We start from the raw sequence: 18,634 nt of genomic DNA on the forward strand, positions 1-18,634 counted from the left end.
AGCACTGCTGCACCACGTGGAGAGTGATTTAAATGATAAAACTGCTACATGCTTTGGAAATGTCTGGGATTGCGTCCATCGCTCTGCCATCATTTGTATTGTTAGACTTGTCATCTTTGCCATTTGGGAGGCTCTGAAATGGGATCTTAGAATTTGCATGTCCCTGACATCCACACGTGGAGAGAGGCAGGCGACCCTGTCTGTAAATGGCCAGTCTGCTTCTCTGCCCATTTTTGGTAACCAGCTGCCATTCTGAATGTTTTCATTCATTTTTTGGTCTGTCAGTTGCTTTGCTGGGTGTTCCAGGCAGCTGATCACCCTCTGCACCGAGAGTAATTTTCGTCTTCTCTCCACCATTTTCAAATCTTAGGTAATTCAGAGCTTGTCCACGTGCGTGAGCTGGTCCTGCCAGAGCGAGGCTAGCAATGGCTCTGGGCACTCCATGACAGCCCGGTAATGAAACTGCCTCTTGCCACACCATTAAACGTGGTGCTGGCTTTCAGTTAAGACATATTATTCATTGTTGTTGTTTTCTTTAAATCATGTTAAGGAAATGTTTCTTTACTGCAAGCTTTTTTTTTTTAGGCGGTATGGGGGTTGAACCGGGATCTCATACATGCAAAGCAGGTGCTCAACCACCGAGCTATACAGGTGGGCTGTCTCCACATTTCACCTCTTGTGAATAATGCCACTGTGAGCACTGATGGACAAGTATTTATTCAAGTTCCTTCTTTCAGTTCTCTTGGGTGGCTTCTTAGGAATGGAATTGCCAGGTCCTATGGCAATTCTGTGTTTAACTTTTTTGAGAAACCACCAAACCGTTTTCCATAGCAGACCTTCTCATACTTTTATGGGTTTAGTTTTTATGTTTAGATCTTTAAACTATCACCAGTTTATGTACAGCCTTAATTTTCAAGTAGGGATCAAACTTGATTTTTATTCAAATGTCTCAGCAGTTGTACCAAAACCCTCTGTGTACTGATTTTAAATGCCACCCTATACTCTGAACAAAGGGTTGAAAGAATGTAAAGTAGACTGATCCATTCTTTACTTTAAGGACAATGCCTTTTGCATGTCTGTGTAACAGAAAGTGGGCAGTGACATAAATCCCGTTAGTGGTGGTCTCGTTAAATCACGCTGCCTCAGTGAGCTGAGTGGCCTCCCTCTCCCTTTGCTGGTCTGTGCTGCTAGAGCTCTGTTTGGGTTCCCGGGTCGGCGCTGGGCCTGTGAGTCCTGTTGGAAGTCAGGTGGACAGCAGCTCCACGCAGTCGGAATGTCAAGTTGGTCTGAGCCCCACGGCTGGCCATTTCTTGGTGTAACTGTGCCAGAGAGATTATCATGAGATTACTGCCAGTGTTTTGCCCCTGTTCCATGTAGTAACCTACCCCCAAGGCTTGCTGGTTTAATTGTATCTCGTGATTTTATAGGTTAGGAATTTTTTTTTAAAGATTTATTTATTCTCCCCACCCCTTGTCTGCTCTCTGTGTCCATTCACTGTGCATTCTTTTGTCTGCTTGTCTTCTCTTTAGGCGGCACTGGGAACCAATCCTGTGACCTTCTGGAGTGGGAGAAAGGTGCTCAATCCCTTGTGCCACCTCAGCTCCCTGGTCTGGTCTGCTGTGTCTCTTATTGTCTCTCCTCTGTGTCTCTTTTTGTTGCATCATCTTGCTGCACCAGCTCTCCGCTTGAGCCAGCTTGCCACGCGGGCCAGCACTCCTGCATGGCCTAGCACTCCCGTGTGGGCCAGCTCTTTGTGTGAACCAGCTCTCCGCTAGGTCCAGCTCGCAGCACGGGCTAGCTTATATTTACCAGGAGGCCCCGGGATTCGAACCCTGGACCTCCCATATGGTAGACGGGGAGCCCAATCTCTTGAGCTACATCTGCTTCCCTAGGTTAGGAATTTGTGCTGGGCTCAGCTGGGTAATTCTTCAGCTCCATGCGGCATCAGCTGAGGTTGCTTGGTGCTACTGGCTGATGGCTGAGCTGATCCAGAGGATCCAAGATGATTTCATTCATGTGCCTTGACATCTTGGCGGGATGACAACTGGAACTGACACCTGGAGCCTGTTCATGGCTTGTCAGGATGGTCTTACCTGCAGCTCGGGTCTGCGATCTGCAGGATAAATGGAAAACGAGCAGTTTGCACAGGAGACGCGTGGAAGCCACCCTGGTCACAGGCAGCATCGTCACATCCACCTGAGGGTGCTGTGCATTGCAGCCACAGCGGCTGCCCAGGTTAAAGGGGCGTGGTCCCTCTGCTGCTCTTCCTCCTCCTATAATCTCTTTCCCACACAGTAGGTGGAATGACCTTTTAGGTCATTTCCCTGCGTAGAACCTCTGATGGCTTCCCGTTGCACTCGGTCACCTGAAGCCCTCCTGTGGCGACCTGGCCCCTTGCCCCAGTTCCCTTCTCACCTCCTGACTCTCTTCCCCATGGTCACACCACTTTGGCCACTCCCAATGACGTTCCTGTCTCTTGGCCTTTGCACTGATATTCCTGCAGCCTGGGAAGCTCCTGTGCCGCCTGCTCACAGAGCTCACTCTGCTTAAAGAAGCCTCTCTCCTGGTCACATTATATTAAGCAGCAACCCATGTCACTATCCCCATATCTTGACTTTTTTCCATAGTACTGATTTTTTATTTATTTTCTTATTCATCTGTTTATCCTACTAAAAAGAGCTCCATAAGGGTGATGACCCTGATTTTCATAAATCACATCTCACTAGGGCCGTATTTTTCTAATTCTTCTATAAATTGTTATAAAGGCCAACCAACAAAGGCTTAGTGTGTACTGTGACTTAACCAGCAGAGTACCATAGTATTATAGTAAGGGAAAAAAAAAAAGCACAGTTAGTACTAGATTTAAGAGAAAAGCAAGATGGACCAGTTAGGGAAGTACTGGCCTCCCCTAACCCCTGCACTGTGCCCACCTGCTCCTACTGCCCAAGAGAAAATGATGTCACAGGGCAGGTTTACTCTCTCCTCACCTTAGAGATTGCTGTTCTGTAAGAAGGGAATGCAGACCCCTCTCCCCAACAGCGTCCAGCCAGGAGTTCACACCTGCAGCTTCCCCAGCGCTGAGAAGCCATATACACAGCGAGGGGCACTGTGTACCCGCATTTTATATGGTGCATGTACCAGTGTTTAGCTCCAGGGAATTAAGCCCGGGGAGGAGGGGCGGTGAGCAAGCTATCAGTTGTCAGGACAGCTTCCACCTACGTGCCCTCCTTCAGATCCCTTCCGCACATGGTCTCCCTGCAGCTCCGTGAAGTCCCCGTCACACACATTTCACAGACGAGGGAGCAGGTTTCGCACTGCAGCAGGGAATGGTGGCACCTCGGGGTCGACTCCTGGAGCAAGCGCCACCTGCACGCAGGCAGCAGTTCTTTACGTGGGGGCCTCGTCTGCAAAGTGAGGCCAACTGGGATGAAATCCGAGCACCCTTTCTCCTGATCTTCTGCCACCACGTCCCACTTCTCCATGTGATGGCTCAGATCCCCCGTGTTGACTGGGAGCCCTTGGTGATGGCCTCGGTCTCCCGGGCCCGGTCGTCGTCTGGCGTGCCCCCTTCCCCGGCCCATCTGGACTCACGACCGTGACTGCAGTGGCTTCCGAACAGGAAGCGTGTCTTGGGGACCCGAGGGGGTTGTGGTTTCTGACTGCCCTGTTTGATTTCCTAGATCCTTCAGCCGACCCCAAGCCAGGGAAGCGCGGCTGCCGGAGCCCTCCATCTTTACGGGCACTTTTTGGAACGCGCTCCCCAGAGCAGACTCTGTGACAGTGGCCTGCTGCGCGGGAGAGGGCCCGGGGTCTTTGCCTCGTCGCTGCCTCCTGACGATGACGGCGCTGCTGACGTTTGTTTCCACAGGTGCTGTTTTCTGTTTCACGTTTTCATGCTTAAGACTAGAGCAGGGAGAGTGTAGCTGCTAACAAGTAGAAAATTGTTTTGTTTTGTTTTGTTTTGTTTTAAGGCAGTTTCTTGTTTTTTTAAAGTGGAATTAATCCTTGGCTTTTCTCCCAGTCCCAACCCCCCTTCCAGCTTCTCCTGTTCCTGGGTAAATACAAATAGGGATGGCTTTGTGTACTTTATAGAGCTGTTTTGAAGAGAGAGAATTATGTTACAACTGTTTTTGTCATACGCAAATAAAACACTTCCTTGTCCTAGCAAGACCTCGGACAAATTAATTGTGTGAATTCAGTTAAACTTTTAAAGTCACTAGAGGCGCAGCCATTTGCGGGGACCAGTCGGGCCAACGAGAGCGGGCCCTGGGTTGGTTCTCTAGGGCCAGACCGCGTCTCCTCGAGCCGCCTCCTGGACGCGGCGCGTGCGCGCTTGGACTGGGCTTCCTTGAAACCTGCCGCCTGCTGCGGGGAGCTGGAGCGGGACGAGTTATTGGCAACCTTGACTCCCCCTGGGCTCCCTGCCCGGCGCACCCCTCTCCAGGGCTGGGGCCTGACCCCCGCGGGCCCCCTCCTGGCGCAGAGGCGGGAGGCGCCCCCTCCCCTGGGCTCCGGGGGCTGCCCCGCAGCTGCGCGTTCCCACCAGCCCTGAAACGCGCCCCGGCCTTTCCCACGGCGCCCCCACCGCCCTCGGATCCTTCCAGGGACCCGCGTCCTCTCTCAGCACCGTCCCTGACCCTCGTCTCCTCTGGGCCAGCCCCTTCCAGGTGCTGTCCACGCTGGCTTTCCTGGGCCCACTGCCCTCCCGCCACCTCACCCGGGACCTGCTCGGGCCACCCCACCCAGCGGGCGTTTCTCTACCTTCACGGCGTCTGGCCTCGCCTTGCCATTTGCTGCGTCCTCCTTCCTGAGACGCTCGCTCTCTGCCCCCAATTCCCAAGCCTCCCGCTCTTGAATTTCCTCCCACCTCCCTGGCCCCCTTTGGGCTCACGCTCTTCATTGCCCGCCTCCTACCCCTCAAAACACTCTTCAGAGCATTGCACGTGTAATTCAGGCAGTCAGCTGCCCGGGGCTCAATCAGGTGGGTGTGCCCCCGACCCCTGAGGCACCGCCCCTCCCTTTCTGGCATGATCAGCTTGCGGGGGTGGGGGGGGGGCGGGTTGCCCCTGGGCCTGGAGAAATGAGGCAGGGAGGTGCTGTCTGGGGACCAGGTCCAGAGAGGGCCTCCTGGAGGCTCCCATGTGCCCAGCAGCATGTCCTCGGAATTGCTGTTTCCTCTAGAGGCTGTGAGAACCTCTCTGTTTCCCGAATCCCACCACCTGACCACATGGCCATGGCCTGGCTCACCAGGGATCAGCGTCCCTCAGTCCTTCCAGATTCAGGAGGGCCCAGACTGAAACCATTGCCCAGCAGCTGGGAAACGGATGTGGCTCAACCAGTTGGGCTCCCGTCTACCATATAGGAGGTCCAGGGTTCAATGCCCAGGGCCTGCTGTCGAGGGTGAGCTGGCCCACGCCGAGTGCCGGCCCACAAAGGAATGCAGCCCCAACCCAGGAGTGCCGCCCCGCACGGGAAAGCTGCCCCGTGCAGAAAAGCCGCCCCACACAGTAGTGCCGTCCGATGTGGGGAGCTGGTGCAGCAAGATGACACAACAAGAGACAGGAGAGAAAATAAGAGACGGCAGAACAGGGGAGCTGAGGTGGCACAAGAGAGTGATCATGTCTCTCCCACTCCGGAAGGTCCCAGGATCAGTTCCCGGAGCTGCCTAGTGAGAATACAAGCAGACATAGAAGAACACACAGCGAATGGACACAGAACAGACAACAGGGAATGGAGGGGGGTTGTAGAAATCTTTAAAACAAAAACATTGCCTGGACCGCCCCCGCTCCCCTGAACCCTGTTTCAGGGACTGGCACATCCTCCATCCAGTTAGTGCCCGTCCCTGTCCTGCTCTGGCCTTCTCCAACATGGCCGTGACGCCAAGCGGTCTCTGACAGTCCGCCCCACCATCCTTGACGGCAGCTGGCAGTCTCCTCTGCCTCGGTTGTGCCTAGGCCTCCTCCCACAGCACATGCACACACGTGCACAGGGACACAGCTCCCTGATGGGGTGGGAGCAGCCTCGTCCCTGCCCACTCTGTTCCTTCCACCTCCTTCCCAGGCTTCGCCCTGGAGGAGCGCTCTGGATGACCTTCAGCAGAGGCGTGTCTCGGTGAGTCTGGGGTGAAACTGCCGGGAAGGGCGATTGGAACATGGTAAAGTTGAAGAATGCTTACTCTTCGCCCCAGCTATTCCTTTTTAGGACTCTGCCCTTCAAAACATTTGCACCTGTGGACTCTGAGGATGTTCACTGCATCGTTGTTTACCCTGTGGGGAAACTGGAAGCAGCTGAGTCCTGCAGTGTGTGGGGGATGGGGAATCAGGACAGCTATTGGGGAAGACTTTGTGGCTTTCAAGGAATGCAGTAGAACATGGGGCACGACAGTGAAGACAGTACATTTATGTCCAGACCTAAAGAACTGGAAGAAAATGTTCTAAAATTGCCAGTGGCCGCTTCTGAGCACAGCATGGGCAGATGGGGCAGTCACAGAGGACCCCACGGTTTATTCTGAGTGCTTCTCCATGGTTTAAGAACTATTTGCAGGCGGCAGACTTGGCCCAGTGGTTAGGGCGTCCGTCTACCACATGGGAAGTCCACAGCTCAAACCAGGGCCTCCTTGACCCGTGTGCAGCTGGCCCACGTGCAGTGCTGATGCGCGCAAGGAGTGCCCTGCCACGCAGGGGTGTCCCCTGCATAGGGGAGCCCCACGCACAAGGAGTGCGCCCCGTAAGGAGAGCCACCCAGCACGAAAGAAAGTGCAGCCTGCCCAGGAATGGCACCGTACACACGGAGAGCTGACACAAGATGACAAACAAAAAGAAACACAGATTCCTGTGCTGCTGACAACAACAGAAGCGGACAAAGAAGACGAAGCAAATAGACACAGAGAACAGACAACTAGGGTGGGGGGGGCAGGGGAGAGAAATAAATCTTTTTAAAAAAACTATTTGCGTATTAGTAGTGTAATAAAATGTTTCCAAGGGCTCCAGCGTAGGTGTAGGGGATGAACTGGGGACGGGGGCTGCTGCAGCCTGCAGTGACGCAGGGACGCCCCCAGCCTGCCCCGGGGTTTCTGCTGGGTGGCATGAGTGACAAGTGGCACCTTGAAGGCAGGACAGCTGGCTGCCCTCTGCCACCACACGTGTGTGTGAATGGAGAGAGGGGCCTCTTGTTTCTGTCAGGGAGACCCCAGGGAAGCCAACTGACACACCAGTGAACCCCAAAAGAGGGCTTCCGAGCAGCTCCCACTCAGGCGGGCAGCACGCAGCAGCTGAGGGGGCGCTCGGTGTGCTCGCAGTAAACCGCTTCTCACCCCCCTTTTTACTCTCGGGCGCAGGGGAGGACGTGGATTCTGCTGCTCATGATGCCACCTCCCTACCACCAACCTGCAGGGCCCTTCTGTGCTCGTGCTCTCTTCCCCTCTGCCCTTGCCCGTAGGCAGGTGTGCTGACGTGCTCTGCCCGAGTCTGTTTGACTGTTCTTGCAAAGCGCTCGCCTTGGAAGGTCCCTGGGTCCCATCCACCACCACAGCACACTGTCGCAGGAGTAGTGACCCCTGCACTCGCCAGGGAAGAGCAAGGCTGGCTCAGAGACATGAGGAAACTTACCCAAAGTGGCCCAGCGATCCCGCACATCGCCTGCCTCGGGCCCACCGTGGGACTGCGCTTGGGCAGGGCCTGTGGCTTTCCAAAGGGCCCGGCGCTCGGCCCCTCCTCTAGGAGCCGTCCCCGCCCCCATGCCCACCCCAGAGCCGTGTCTGCCAGCACCGAGGACACCCAGCCGGGCCACTCAACAAGGGGCCTCGAGGCCCAGAGAACCGAGGTCTTGCCCAAGGCCACGCGGCAGGAGCTGAGGTAGGGCCGGGTCCGCCTCGGAGCAGGGGGTCCTTCCCCGGAGCTCACAGCGGCTTGCGGTGGGCAGGGACCTCTCCCCCGCCCTGAGGCCCCTGAGGCCGTCTGCCGTCTCCTGAAAGGAGGGGCTGAGCCTCTCCCTGCCCGTCCACCGCCAGAAGGCCCTGGCTGGCTTCTGCCAAGCAAAGCGGGCAATAGGTGGCGACAGACCCCACTTGATGCTTTCTGGGCTCGCCCACCTCCCCAGGCGCAAGGCCCGGGTCGTGCGCTGGGGTGGCCGTCTGTCCCGGGAGCCGGTGGCCTGTCAAGAACGGCACCCAGCCCCTCTCTGCCCCACAGGTGCTGAGCAGCATGCGTGCAACCGTCCAGGAAAGGCTGGGCTGTACCAGGCGTTGGGGACCCAGCTCAGAGAGGCTGGCCTTGGGCTGCAGAGGTGCCGCCAGCCCAGGCACAGCCGCATGGGCAGGACGGGCTTGGCGGGGAGACCACCCGAGCGGCCTCTCACACAGGTGGGGACAGAGCATGTGGCAGGAGCAGGGGCGAGCGGTGGGAGCCAGCCCAGCGCCGCGGAGCAGGCCAAGGCTCGGGAGAGGCCGGCAGGCGAGGCGCGTCAGGCCGAGAAGCCCGCGCCCTCCTGTCCCCAGAGGGGCCCCACTGACGCCCCAATCTCTTGCCCCCGTGAAGACAGTCCTGGAGACGCCTTGTTCCTTCCAGGGCTCCTGAGCCGCTCTGGCCGAGGGAACAGGCGGGGCGCTCCTGTGGGCCCCTCTTGTCCTGACCTGAGAAGCGGCTCACTGTAACCTAATGGCTTTGCTCACCTCAGTCAAGCAGCCCCTCAGACTTAACTCACAGCGCCGGGCAGCAAAATGTCTCAGGGACAAACATTCCAGAAAGAAATGTCAACAGATAACAATACAATATGATAGCAAATATTGTAATAAACTAAGAAGTGTTTTATCTTTTTTTTTCTTATGCGATATTCTTAATTTACAACACTTCAAGCTATTAATAAAAGGGCAGCAGGGGCTGGAGGAGAGACTTGGGTCTAATCTCCATTTTCCCAGCCTGCTCCGGGGCTGTGTACCTGCTAAGCTAGCTGTCACCACTCAGATCACGGCGAACTGCCCTTCTAGGGAGAAGAAATGTTCAGACCCACACAGATCATGCAAAGAAAAAGGGAGGGAAGCAGACTGGGCCCAGTGGTTAGGGTGTCCGCCTACCACATGGGAGGTCCGCGGTTCAAACCCCGGGCCTCCTTGACCCGTGTGCAGCTGGCCCATGCGCAGTGCAGATGCACGCAAGGAGTGCCCTGCCCATGCAGGGGTGTCCCCTGCATAGGGGAGCCCCACGCGCAAGGAGTGCACCCCGTAAGGAGAGCCGCCCATTGCGAAAGGAAGTGCAACCTGCCCAGGAATGGCGCCGCCCACACGGAGAACTGGCACAGCAAGATGACGCGACAAAAAGAAACACAGATTCCTGTGCCGCTGACAACAACAGAAGTGGACAAAGAAGACCATGCAGCAAACGGACACAGAGAACAGACAACCGGGGTGGAGCGGGGAGGGGAGAAAAATAAATAAATAAATAAATAAATCTTTTTTAAAAAACACACACACAGATTCCCAGTGCCACTGATAAGGATAGAAGCGGTCACAGAAGAACACACAGTGAGTGGACACAGAGAACAGACAACTGGGGGTTGGGAGGAAGGAAAGAGAAATAAATAAAAAATCTTGAAAAAAAAAAAGGGAAAGAACATCGGGGGTGAGCGTGGGCTTCTGAGCTGCCCTTCAAAAGTCCTGGCAAACAAGAACTGCCCTGGGATCTGACTCTAGACAAATGCCTGCTTTGGAAAAGGAGGGTGCTGGGAAGGGGAGCACGCAGCATCCCAAGAGGCGCCCCGGACTTACTCCTGCCCAACGACTCTGGGCCCGTGACCTCAGCTCGGGGTCTCTGTGACGACCCCTGTGACGGCCTGGGCCAGGAGGGGGCTGCTGCCTTCAGGAGTACTCGTCCCGCACTGCCTACACAGCAGGCGCTCACAAATGCTAGCTGACTCATACCCAGGCCCTGAGGGTGAGCGTCACGCGGGTTTCTAGCAGCATTCTGAGCTGCGTATGGAGAAGTGTGGATACGTTTGGAGACAGGCTGGAGTCAGTGTCTGTTCTTGGAAAAGAAATTTTCCAAAGCCACGTCCGGTAGTTTTGTTATTGGAAGGACTCATGGGGCCATCCCACAAACTGTACCCCGAGCCCCCTCCCTGCTGCCACCCCTGCCGCCCTGCCTTCTCAAGCGCCCCCACCCCCGGCCAGCCCCCGGGGGGCCCTCTGGCCTCCTCCCAGCCCCACCCATTCGGACACCCAGGCCTTGGGTTTTGTGCCTTAATGTCTCTTGTCACCATCCTCCGCTTCCTCCCCGCCTTGACCACCGCGTCACCCCACCTTCCTCTTCCCACCCGCTAGTCCCTGTCCTGCTCCTTGACACCCCCAGGAGCTCCCAGCGGCCCCTGAGCTCAAGTTCAAGCTGAAGGCCTCCTCCAGCGGCACAACCCGGCTCCCCGCCGGCCAGCCGCCCTGAGCGCCTGTCCCTAAATCCTCACACAATTCCACGCCTCCGCGCGCCTCAGGGGCTGTTCCCTCTGACCAGACTGCATTTCCACTCTGTCCCCAACACTTGGCTTGGGACAGGACGCTGAAGCTGATCCCCAGATACCCACAAGCCTAGGGCAGCAGGACCTGGCAGTGAAGACACACGTGTCCCCAGCAAACCATCAGCTGCCCCGACGATCACGGAAAAGGGACCACTCAGCACAAAATGAATGTGTCTGTCCTGGGCATGTCCCCAGTTGAGCAAATACAGCCACAGGCACTTTCCTCTTGGCTTGGTATTGAAATATTTCTTTCTCATGATTATAAACATTTTAATTCCTTTCACAACCAAAGAAAGAATCTAGACCCACGAGCCACCATTTAATATTCTTGTACATATACCACACTTATCTGTATGTGTGTGGTATATGTATAAAGTTTTTATTTTATTTTTTTTAAGATTTATTATTAATTTCTCTCCCTTCCACCCCCCAGTTGTCTGCTCTCTGTGTCCATTCGCTGTGTGTTCTTCTGTGACCACTTCTATCCTTATCAGCAGCACCGGGAATCTGTGTCTCTTTTTGTTGTGTCATCTTGCTGTGTCAGCTCTCCACGTGTGTGTGGCGCCACTCCTGGGCAGGCTGCACTTTCTTTTGCGCTGGGCAGCTCTCCTTATAGGGTGCACTCTTTGCACGTGGGGCTCCCCTGTGTGGAGGACACCCCAACATGGCAAGGCACTCCTTGGTGCATCAGCACTGCACGTGGGCCAGCTCACCACATGGGTCAGGAGGCCTTGGGTTTGAACCCTGGACCTCCCATGTGGTAGGTGGATGCTCTATCCATTGAGCCAAATCCACTCCCCTGTATAAAGTTTTTAAAATGAATAAATCTGGGAAACGGACTTTGGCCCAGTGGTTAGGGCGTCCGTCTACCACATGGGAGGCCCGCGGTTCAAGCCCCGGGCCTCCTTGACCCGTGTGGAGCTGGCCCATGCGCAGTGCTGATGCGCGCAAGGAGTGCCGCGACACGCAGGGTGTCCCCCGCGTAGGGGAGCCCCACGCGCAAGGAGTGCACCCATAAGGAGAGCAGCCCAGCGCGAAGGAGGGAGCAGCCTGCCCAGAAATGGCGCCGCCCACACTTCCCGTGCCGCTGCCGACAACAGAAGCGGACAAAGAAACAAGAAACAAGACGCAGCAAAAAGACACAGAAAACAGACAACCGGGGGAGGGGAGGGGAAATAAATAAATAAAAATAAATCTTTAAAAAAAAAAAAAATGAATAAATCTGGAGAAAGGAAAAATATCCTCTCTTGAGTTCCACCCCCTCCAAGAAGACTTCCCTGACCACTCATCTGACATACTGCCCCCAAGATGCCCAACACCCTCCTCCCCCACCCATGAGTCCTTCCACATCAGGGTGACCCCCTGACTGTCTGGCCAGACTTCCCCCAGGCTGTGAGCTCACTGAGGGCAGGACCAGGGACTATTTGACTTTGAATCCCCATTCCCCGCACAGTGCCTGACAGGTAGGAGCCCCAGTTTGTTGAATGAATAAGTGATCTTAACAAGGCTGTTGTCCACATACCTAATGCAGCCCTTACGGACAAGCCGGAATGACGATGCAGAAGAGGTGACCCGGCAGCTTCTCCACAAGCCCAGTCGGGAGTGCCGTCTGTCTTGGTCCCATGCCAAGGAACTCTGGCTCAAGGACCCGTGATGAAAAAGGGAAAGACGGGCTCAGGAGGTGGGCTGACGGGGAGCTCAGGAGGAGCCAGGAGGTGCTGAGGCTGCTGAGAAGGCCCGGCAGGTGCGGCGGGGGCAGGGTGGGAGGCAGCGGCCCATCCAGAGAGGGCGTCTGTGCTTGGTGCTGGCACACCCCAGCCACAGAGCCACGTCAGGATGGCCACCAACCCAGGAAATGCCCAGAGGGCAGGGGGGACCAAGTCACGTTTCGGTCACATCGGCTCTTGCCCAGGGCTGCCCACGTCATGATGCCAGCCGCCCCTGGGTGAGGGCAGGGGTGCAGGGACAGCAACCGCTTGGCTGGAAATGCAGCGAGGGTTGAAAACTGCTGGAAGAGCCGGACTCGGCTGGGAGGACTGTGGCCACAACGTGCCGGTCACCTCTTCTCCTGCACCCTAACCAACTCAGGGCGCCCTCCCTGGCTGGGCATCTCCACCCCGACCTCACACACCCCTGCGGGAGCCCCCCAATGGGCCAGTCCTCTTCCCATCTGCCCCTAGAGGGGCCCCCGACCCCGTGTGGCCACAGCCATCAATAGCACAGTTGTTCCCAGCCCTCGAGACCTCCCACAGGCCTCCGCGCTGGACCCAAACTCAGCAAGGTGCGCCCCAACCCCACAGTTACTCAGCAGCCCTCTCAAGGTCACGGCTTCCCTTGGGTTCCCAGGCACCACGCCCTCCTCCAGCAAGGCTCGGGGATGGGAAAGGAGAGGCCGCCAGGCCTGAAGTAAGTGTCCCCCACAAAAAGGGTGTCCTTCCCCCACCCCTCCCTCTCCCACATCTTTGCCCCCCATCCCCTCCCGTGGGGTCCCTGGGGGTGCAGCGCCCCCCTCTGTGCCTTCCTTCCCGACGTCCCACCTTTCCTCCCTAACATCACCCGCCTGCACTCTGTCTCCCCAGCCCGCCCTTTTGCTTTATTATATGTATTTCCTGAAAATGTGACGTGCTCACATGGACCAGCACTGACAAACGCCCTCCGTTCCCAGTCCTAGGCTTTCCTCCCTCTTGGCAGATTCTTAATTCTTCTTCCAGGATGGTGATTTCTACGAGAAGACGTCGCCGTGTATTCTTCCTTCATTGTTTGTTCAATGCAGTTATAATTCACATACCATAAAACTCACCCTTTGAAAGCGTACAGTTCAGTGGCTCTTAGCATATTCACAAAGTTGTACAACCACGGCTACTATCGAATTCCAGAATAGTTTCACCATCCCCAAAAGGAACCCTGTCCCTTTTCGCAGCCACTTTCCACCTCCCCCGTGCCCCCAGCCCCTGGCAACCACTAATCTGCCTCTATAGAGTCGCCTCTTCTGGACATTTCATGGAAATGGCATCATACCCTACGTGGCCCTTTGTGACTGGCTTCTTTCACTCGGCGTCATGTTTCCGAGGTTCATCCATGATGCAGCGTGGATCAGTCCCCCTCTTCATGGCTGAATAGTATCTCACCGCATGGACAGACTACCTGGGTTACCCATTCATCAGCGAATAAATATTCGGGTTGTTTCCCCTTTTTGGCTATGGTGAATAATACTATTATGAACTTTCCTGTACAAAGCTTTTTGTGAACATGTGTTTTCAATTCTCTTGGTTCTATACCTCTGAGTGAAACTACTGGATCATAAGATAACTCTGTTTTAACTTTTTGAGGAACTGCCAAACATTTTACATTCCCACCAGCAACATATGACAGCTCCAATTTATCCACATCCTCACCAACTTGTTGTTTTCTGTTATTTTTAAAAAATAGTTATTATAGCCATCCTGGTGGATGTGATCTGCATTTCCCTAATGACTAAGGAAGCCAAGCATTTTTTCATGGGCTTACTGGCCATTTGTTTATCTTTTTGGGAAAGCTGTCTATTCAGATCTTTTTCCCATTTTTAAATGGGATCGTCTTTTTACCATTGAGCTGTAAGAGCTTTTTATATATTCTAGAAACTAGTCCCTGATCAGAGATATGATTTGCAAATATTTTCCCCCAACTCTGTAGGATGTCTTTCACTTTAATAGGTCTCTTTTTTATTTTTATTTTTTAAAAGATTTATTTTATTTATTTATTTCTCTCTCTTTCCCATGCCCCCGCCCCAGTTGTCTGTTCTCTGTGTCTATTCGCTGTGTGTTCTTTGTCTGCTTCTGTTGTTGTCAGTGGCACAGGAATCTGTGTCTCTTTTTGTTGCGTCATCTTGCTGTGTCAGCTCTCCGTGTGTGTGGCGCCATTCCTGGGCAGGCTGCACTTCCATTCGCGCTGGGCGGCTCTCCTTACGGGGCGCACTCCTTGCATGTGGGGCTCCCCTACGCGGGGGACACTTCTGTGTGGCATGGCACTCCTTGTGCGCATCAGCACTGCGCATGGGCCAGCTGCACACGGGTCAAGGAGGCCCGAGGTTTGAACTGCGGACCTTCCATGTGGTAGACGGATGCCCTATCCATTGGGCCAAGTCTGCTTCCTCTTTTTTATTTTTTTTTTAAGATTTATTGTTTATTTATTTCTCTTCCCTCCCTCCCCCCCCCAGTTTTCTGCTCTCTGTGTCCATTCACTGTGTGTTCTTCTGTGTCCGCTTGTATTCTTGTCAGTGGCACCGGAAATCTGTGTCTCTTTTTGTTGTGTCATCTTGCTGCGTCAGCTCTCTGTGTGTGCGGCACCATTCCTGGGCGGCTCTTCTTGCAGGGCACACTCCTTGCACATGGGGCTCCCCTACACGGGGGACATCCTCACATGGCACGGCACTCCTTGTACGCATCAGCACTACGCGTGGGCCAGCTCCACATGGGTCAGGAGGCCCTGGGTTTGAACCCTGGACCTCCCAAGTGGTAGGCAGACACCCTATCCATTGGACCAAATCCGCTTACCAATGGGTCTCTTTTGAAGCACCAAAGTTTTTAATTTTGATCAAGTTCAATCTTTTTTTTTTTTTGGTTGCTTGTGCTTTTGGTGTCATATATAAGAAATCATTCCCCAATTCAAGGTCACAAAAATGTAATCCTATGTTTTCTTCTAAAAATGTTATAATTTTAACTCTTATATTTAGATCTTTGACCCATTTTGAGTCAATTTTTGCATTTGGTGTGACACAGGGGTCTAACTTCACTCTCTTACTCTTGGATATCTAGTTGTCACAGCAGCATCTGTACAAAAGACTCTTCTTTCTCTTTTGGGTTTTGGTGACCTTGCCAAAAATCAACTGACTGTAGACGTGTGGGTTAATTTCTGGGTTCTTGATTCTATTCCATTGATCTATCTTTATGCCAGTACCACAAAGTCTTAATTACTGTCATTTTGTAGCAAATTTTGAAATTGGGAAGTGTAAGTCCTTCAACTTTGTTCTTTTGAGGATTGTTTTGACTGTTTTGGGTCCCTGTCAATTCCATATGAATTTTAGGATCAGCTTGTCAAATTCTACCAAAAAAAAAGGCAGCTGGGATTTTAATAAGGATTGCCCCGAATCGGTAGATGAATTTGTGAGTGCTGACCCCTTAACTATCTTCAGTCTTCCAATCCATGATTACAGTCTTTCCACCTATTGGGGTCTCCTTTAATTTCTTTCAAAGATACTTTGTAGTTTTCAGTGTATCTTCCTCCTTGTGGTTAGATTCAAATCTCCCAGGCTTTTTGGCTTAGTTGTCTATACTTGCTTTCTCCACTTCTCCATCAGTTGTCCCTCGGCCCGTGGCTATTGGCCCTGAGCCGTGTCACTCCTGGTTACTGCTCTGATCTGGATTGACTGTCCGGGGGCACCTTCCTTCTGGAAAGAAGTCTTCTTTCCACGGACCTCTTGGGTCATTATACACCTTTGAACAGCCCTTTTGTAAAACTCCTTGTCCTGTAGCAAGGACTCTCCTTGTTCTTCTCTGTCTCTTCACTGGCCCTCCTTCTCTTCTCTTCCCCTTCCTTCTCTCCCTCTGTAGTCCCTTCTGTCCTTGGTCATCCTCTCTTCCACTTGCACGGGTTCATCTCGGGGAAACTCATGGATTCCCGAAGCCTTGGCCCCCATTTTTATCTCAGAGCTTCCCAAGCCCCTTCCTCTCTGGAGCTCCAGGCCTGGACCTCCAGGGCCCTGAGACCACCTCTTCCTGGTCTCTCTTGGGTTACCAGGGCCTCCTGTCATGTCACTGAGGTTGGTGAGTGAGAACACCCAAGCCAGAAATGTCAAGGTCACGTCCTTGATCATCTCATGCCCTCGCTCCTCAAACCTCATCAGTGGTCCCTGCATCCTAAAGATTCAAAAGGCAGATCTGAAGAGGCTCAGGCAGGCGCCTGCCTCCAGCACCTGAGGCCGTATGTGGAGAAGCAAGATGGGACAGCAGCAACCCAGCCGACGGTAGCTGAAGCAAGAGTCCCAGCGACTAAGGAGAGCTGGGTGCTGTGGGTCCTGAGGAGGGGAGGGAGGTCAGGATGGGCATGGGTCCTGGCAGAAAGCTCCTCAGGTGGACACTGAGCTGCAAGGACTCAGAAGTTGGAAGCCTTCCTTTACACCTTCCTTCCACTTCCCTTACTGCCAGTGTGGCCTTGGATTCAGATTTGCTACTCAAGACAGGAGCTTCAGCTTCCTTATCTGACTCCTGGGCAGCGGTGAGGATCCCCCCACACCCTGCTTGGGAAGGTCCTTTGTAAATGGTAAGGCCCTGGACAAGTGTAAGGAGGGCCCAAGGCCAGGAAGGGGAGTGGATGGCATGGCATGGCAGGCCGCGATTACCAAGTACAAGGACTCTGGTTTTATTTTTAGGACAGTGGTGAAGGCACTCTGTGGGACTCTCAATTCCAAGTGACAGAAACCCAACTTAAGCTGGCTCAGGCAAAGAGAGAATGGGTTGGCTGATGTCACTGAGCAGGGGGGGGATCTCTCTGCAGGCACAGCTGGATCCGGGGGCACCAAGGATAATGTTGCTGCCACCTTTTCCTCTTTCTCCCTTGCCCCTCATCTCCTCTGCTTCCCTCCCTGTGGTCCCAGAGCCTTCTCCCTGCCACAGGCCTCAGTCACCCTCCCCAGTACCAAGACCCAGACCCCATCCTCACCCCCCTCCTCCTGTCAGGACAAGCAGAAAAACTCAAGGAAGACTTTGATTGGCTGAGCTTGGGTTACTGCCCAGCCTTGAACCAATCAGGGAGGGGGTTAGGGTTTTCTGATTGGCCAACTGGGTTCAGTGCCCCCCTGGGTGTTGGGGAGGGGGGCAGGCCACAGGGTGAAGTAGGATTGGGGAGGAAGGCACCTCATGGTCTCACTGCTGTGCTGACATCACTGCTGGGGACCCAAACAGAAGCACTGGTCTTCTAACCAGGGGTCAGGGAGGCAGGCCTTGGAGAGGGTGGGGTGGGGGGCAGATCTGGGCAGTGGCCAGGGGGAGTAAGTATGGAGTACCCCCCCCAGCACTTCCCCAGCTGCCCTCAGGCCTCCAGTCCCTGTCCTCAGCCTCCCACCAGTCCTGAGAAGTAAGGAGGAACGATGTTGCTGTGCCCAGTTTCACAGGGAGGGTACATGGCCCTCCCAGCGTTAATGGGGGTCGGAGTCCCCAGCCACCGGACCACCAGATCTTCCTGCTTCCAGCCGGGGATTCCACAGGCAGCCAGCACGGGGGCCTCCAGGGCAGGGGGCAGCACCGCAGCCCTTTCCTCCCCCTGCCAAAGCGGTTCTCCCTGGATAAGGGGGCTGCAGGAGGGGCAGACCCAGCTCCGGGGCTCCCGCCTAACACGAGGACGATGTCCCTTGGAAGTCCAGGGGAGGGAAGACCCCGGCGGGCTTCACGGAGGAGGCAGCCGGCGCCCCCCTGAGCCCCCACCACGCACTGAGAGCTGGGGTGGGGACGATGGGCCAGGGAACGGTGACATTCCCAGCCTGGGGAGGCAGGCGGTGGGGACGGGAAGCCCCCGGGACCCCGCCGGCCTCCGCGCCACCTGGGCCAGCTGCGCGCGCCACCCCCTCTCCCTCGGCGCCCGGGGCCTCGCCGCGCTCCGCGGGCCGCTCCCGGGCTCGGGGCCGCCGTTTCCAGCGCGTCAGCAGAGCGGAAACGCTGAGGCGGCGCCAGCCCCGGGCGGCGGGGAGCGCGGCCTGGCAGCGCGGCGGCCCCGCAGGCTCGGTTCCGCCCGCGTTTGTGTTGGCAGCTGCCCGCGGCGCGCGGCCTGGCGCGATGAAAGGGCCTTCTGTCTGCGCCCCCCGCCGCCCCGCTCGCCTTTCATTCTTAATATAATCTTCGCTTCATTTTTAACCGAGCAGAGGTTCTCTTGGAATATTTCCCCTTCTTCCAAAAATACATGTGCGTGCGTGTGTTTGCAAAAGGCCCTTCACGGTGAAGGTCGGGATTGTCCCGGGGAAGGGAAGTGCGAAACCCGATGCCATGGCAAGCGAGACAGAAATGCCCTTCTTCTAGAAGTGCAGGGGCCTCCCCGGGGTCCGCTGTCGCTGGGGTGTCAGGATGGGGGTTCGTCTCCAATCCCTGCCATATTCCACCCCAACCAG

At 55.1% G+C, this 18,634-nt stretch overlaps 1 protein-coding gene across 1 annotated transcript in view; it reads left to right on the top strand.

The window, feature by feature from the left end:
* FKBP6 (FKBP prolyl isomerase family member 6 (inactive)) overlaps positions 1-4,170 on the top strand; it is a 29,355-nt gene extending 25,185 nt beyond the window's left edge. Inside the window, exon 9 of the mRNA XM_058285922.1 lies at positions 3,681-4,170. The gene's annotated coding sequence lies outside the window, so the exon portion shown is untranslated. The remainder of the gene's footprint in view (positions 1-3,680) is intronic.
* The last annotated feature ends 14,464 nt before the right edge of the window (positions 4,171-18,634 follow it).

This window comes from Dasypus novemcinctus, chromosome 23 (assembly GCF_030445035.2).
Source record: "Dasypus novemcinctus isolate mDasNov1 chromosome 23, mDasNov1.1.hap2, whole genome shotgun sequence".
Taxonomy (NCBI): domain Eukaryota; kingdom Metazoa; phylum Chordata; class Mammalia; order Cingulata; family Dasypodidae; genus Dasypus; species Dasypus novemcinctus.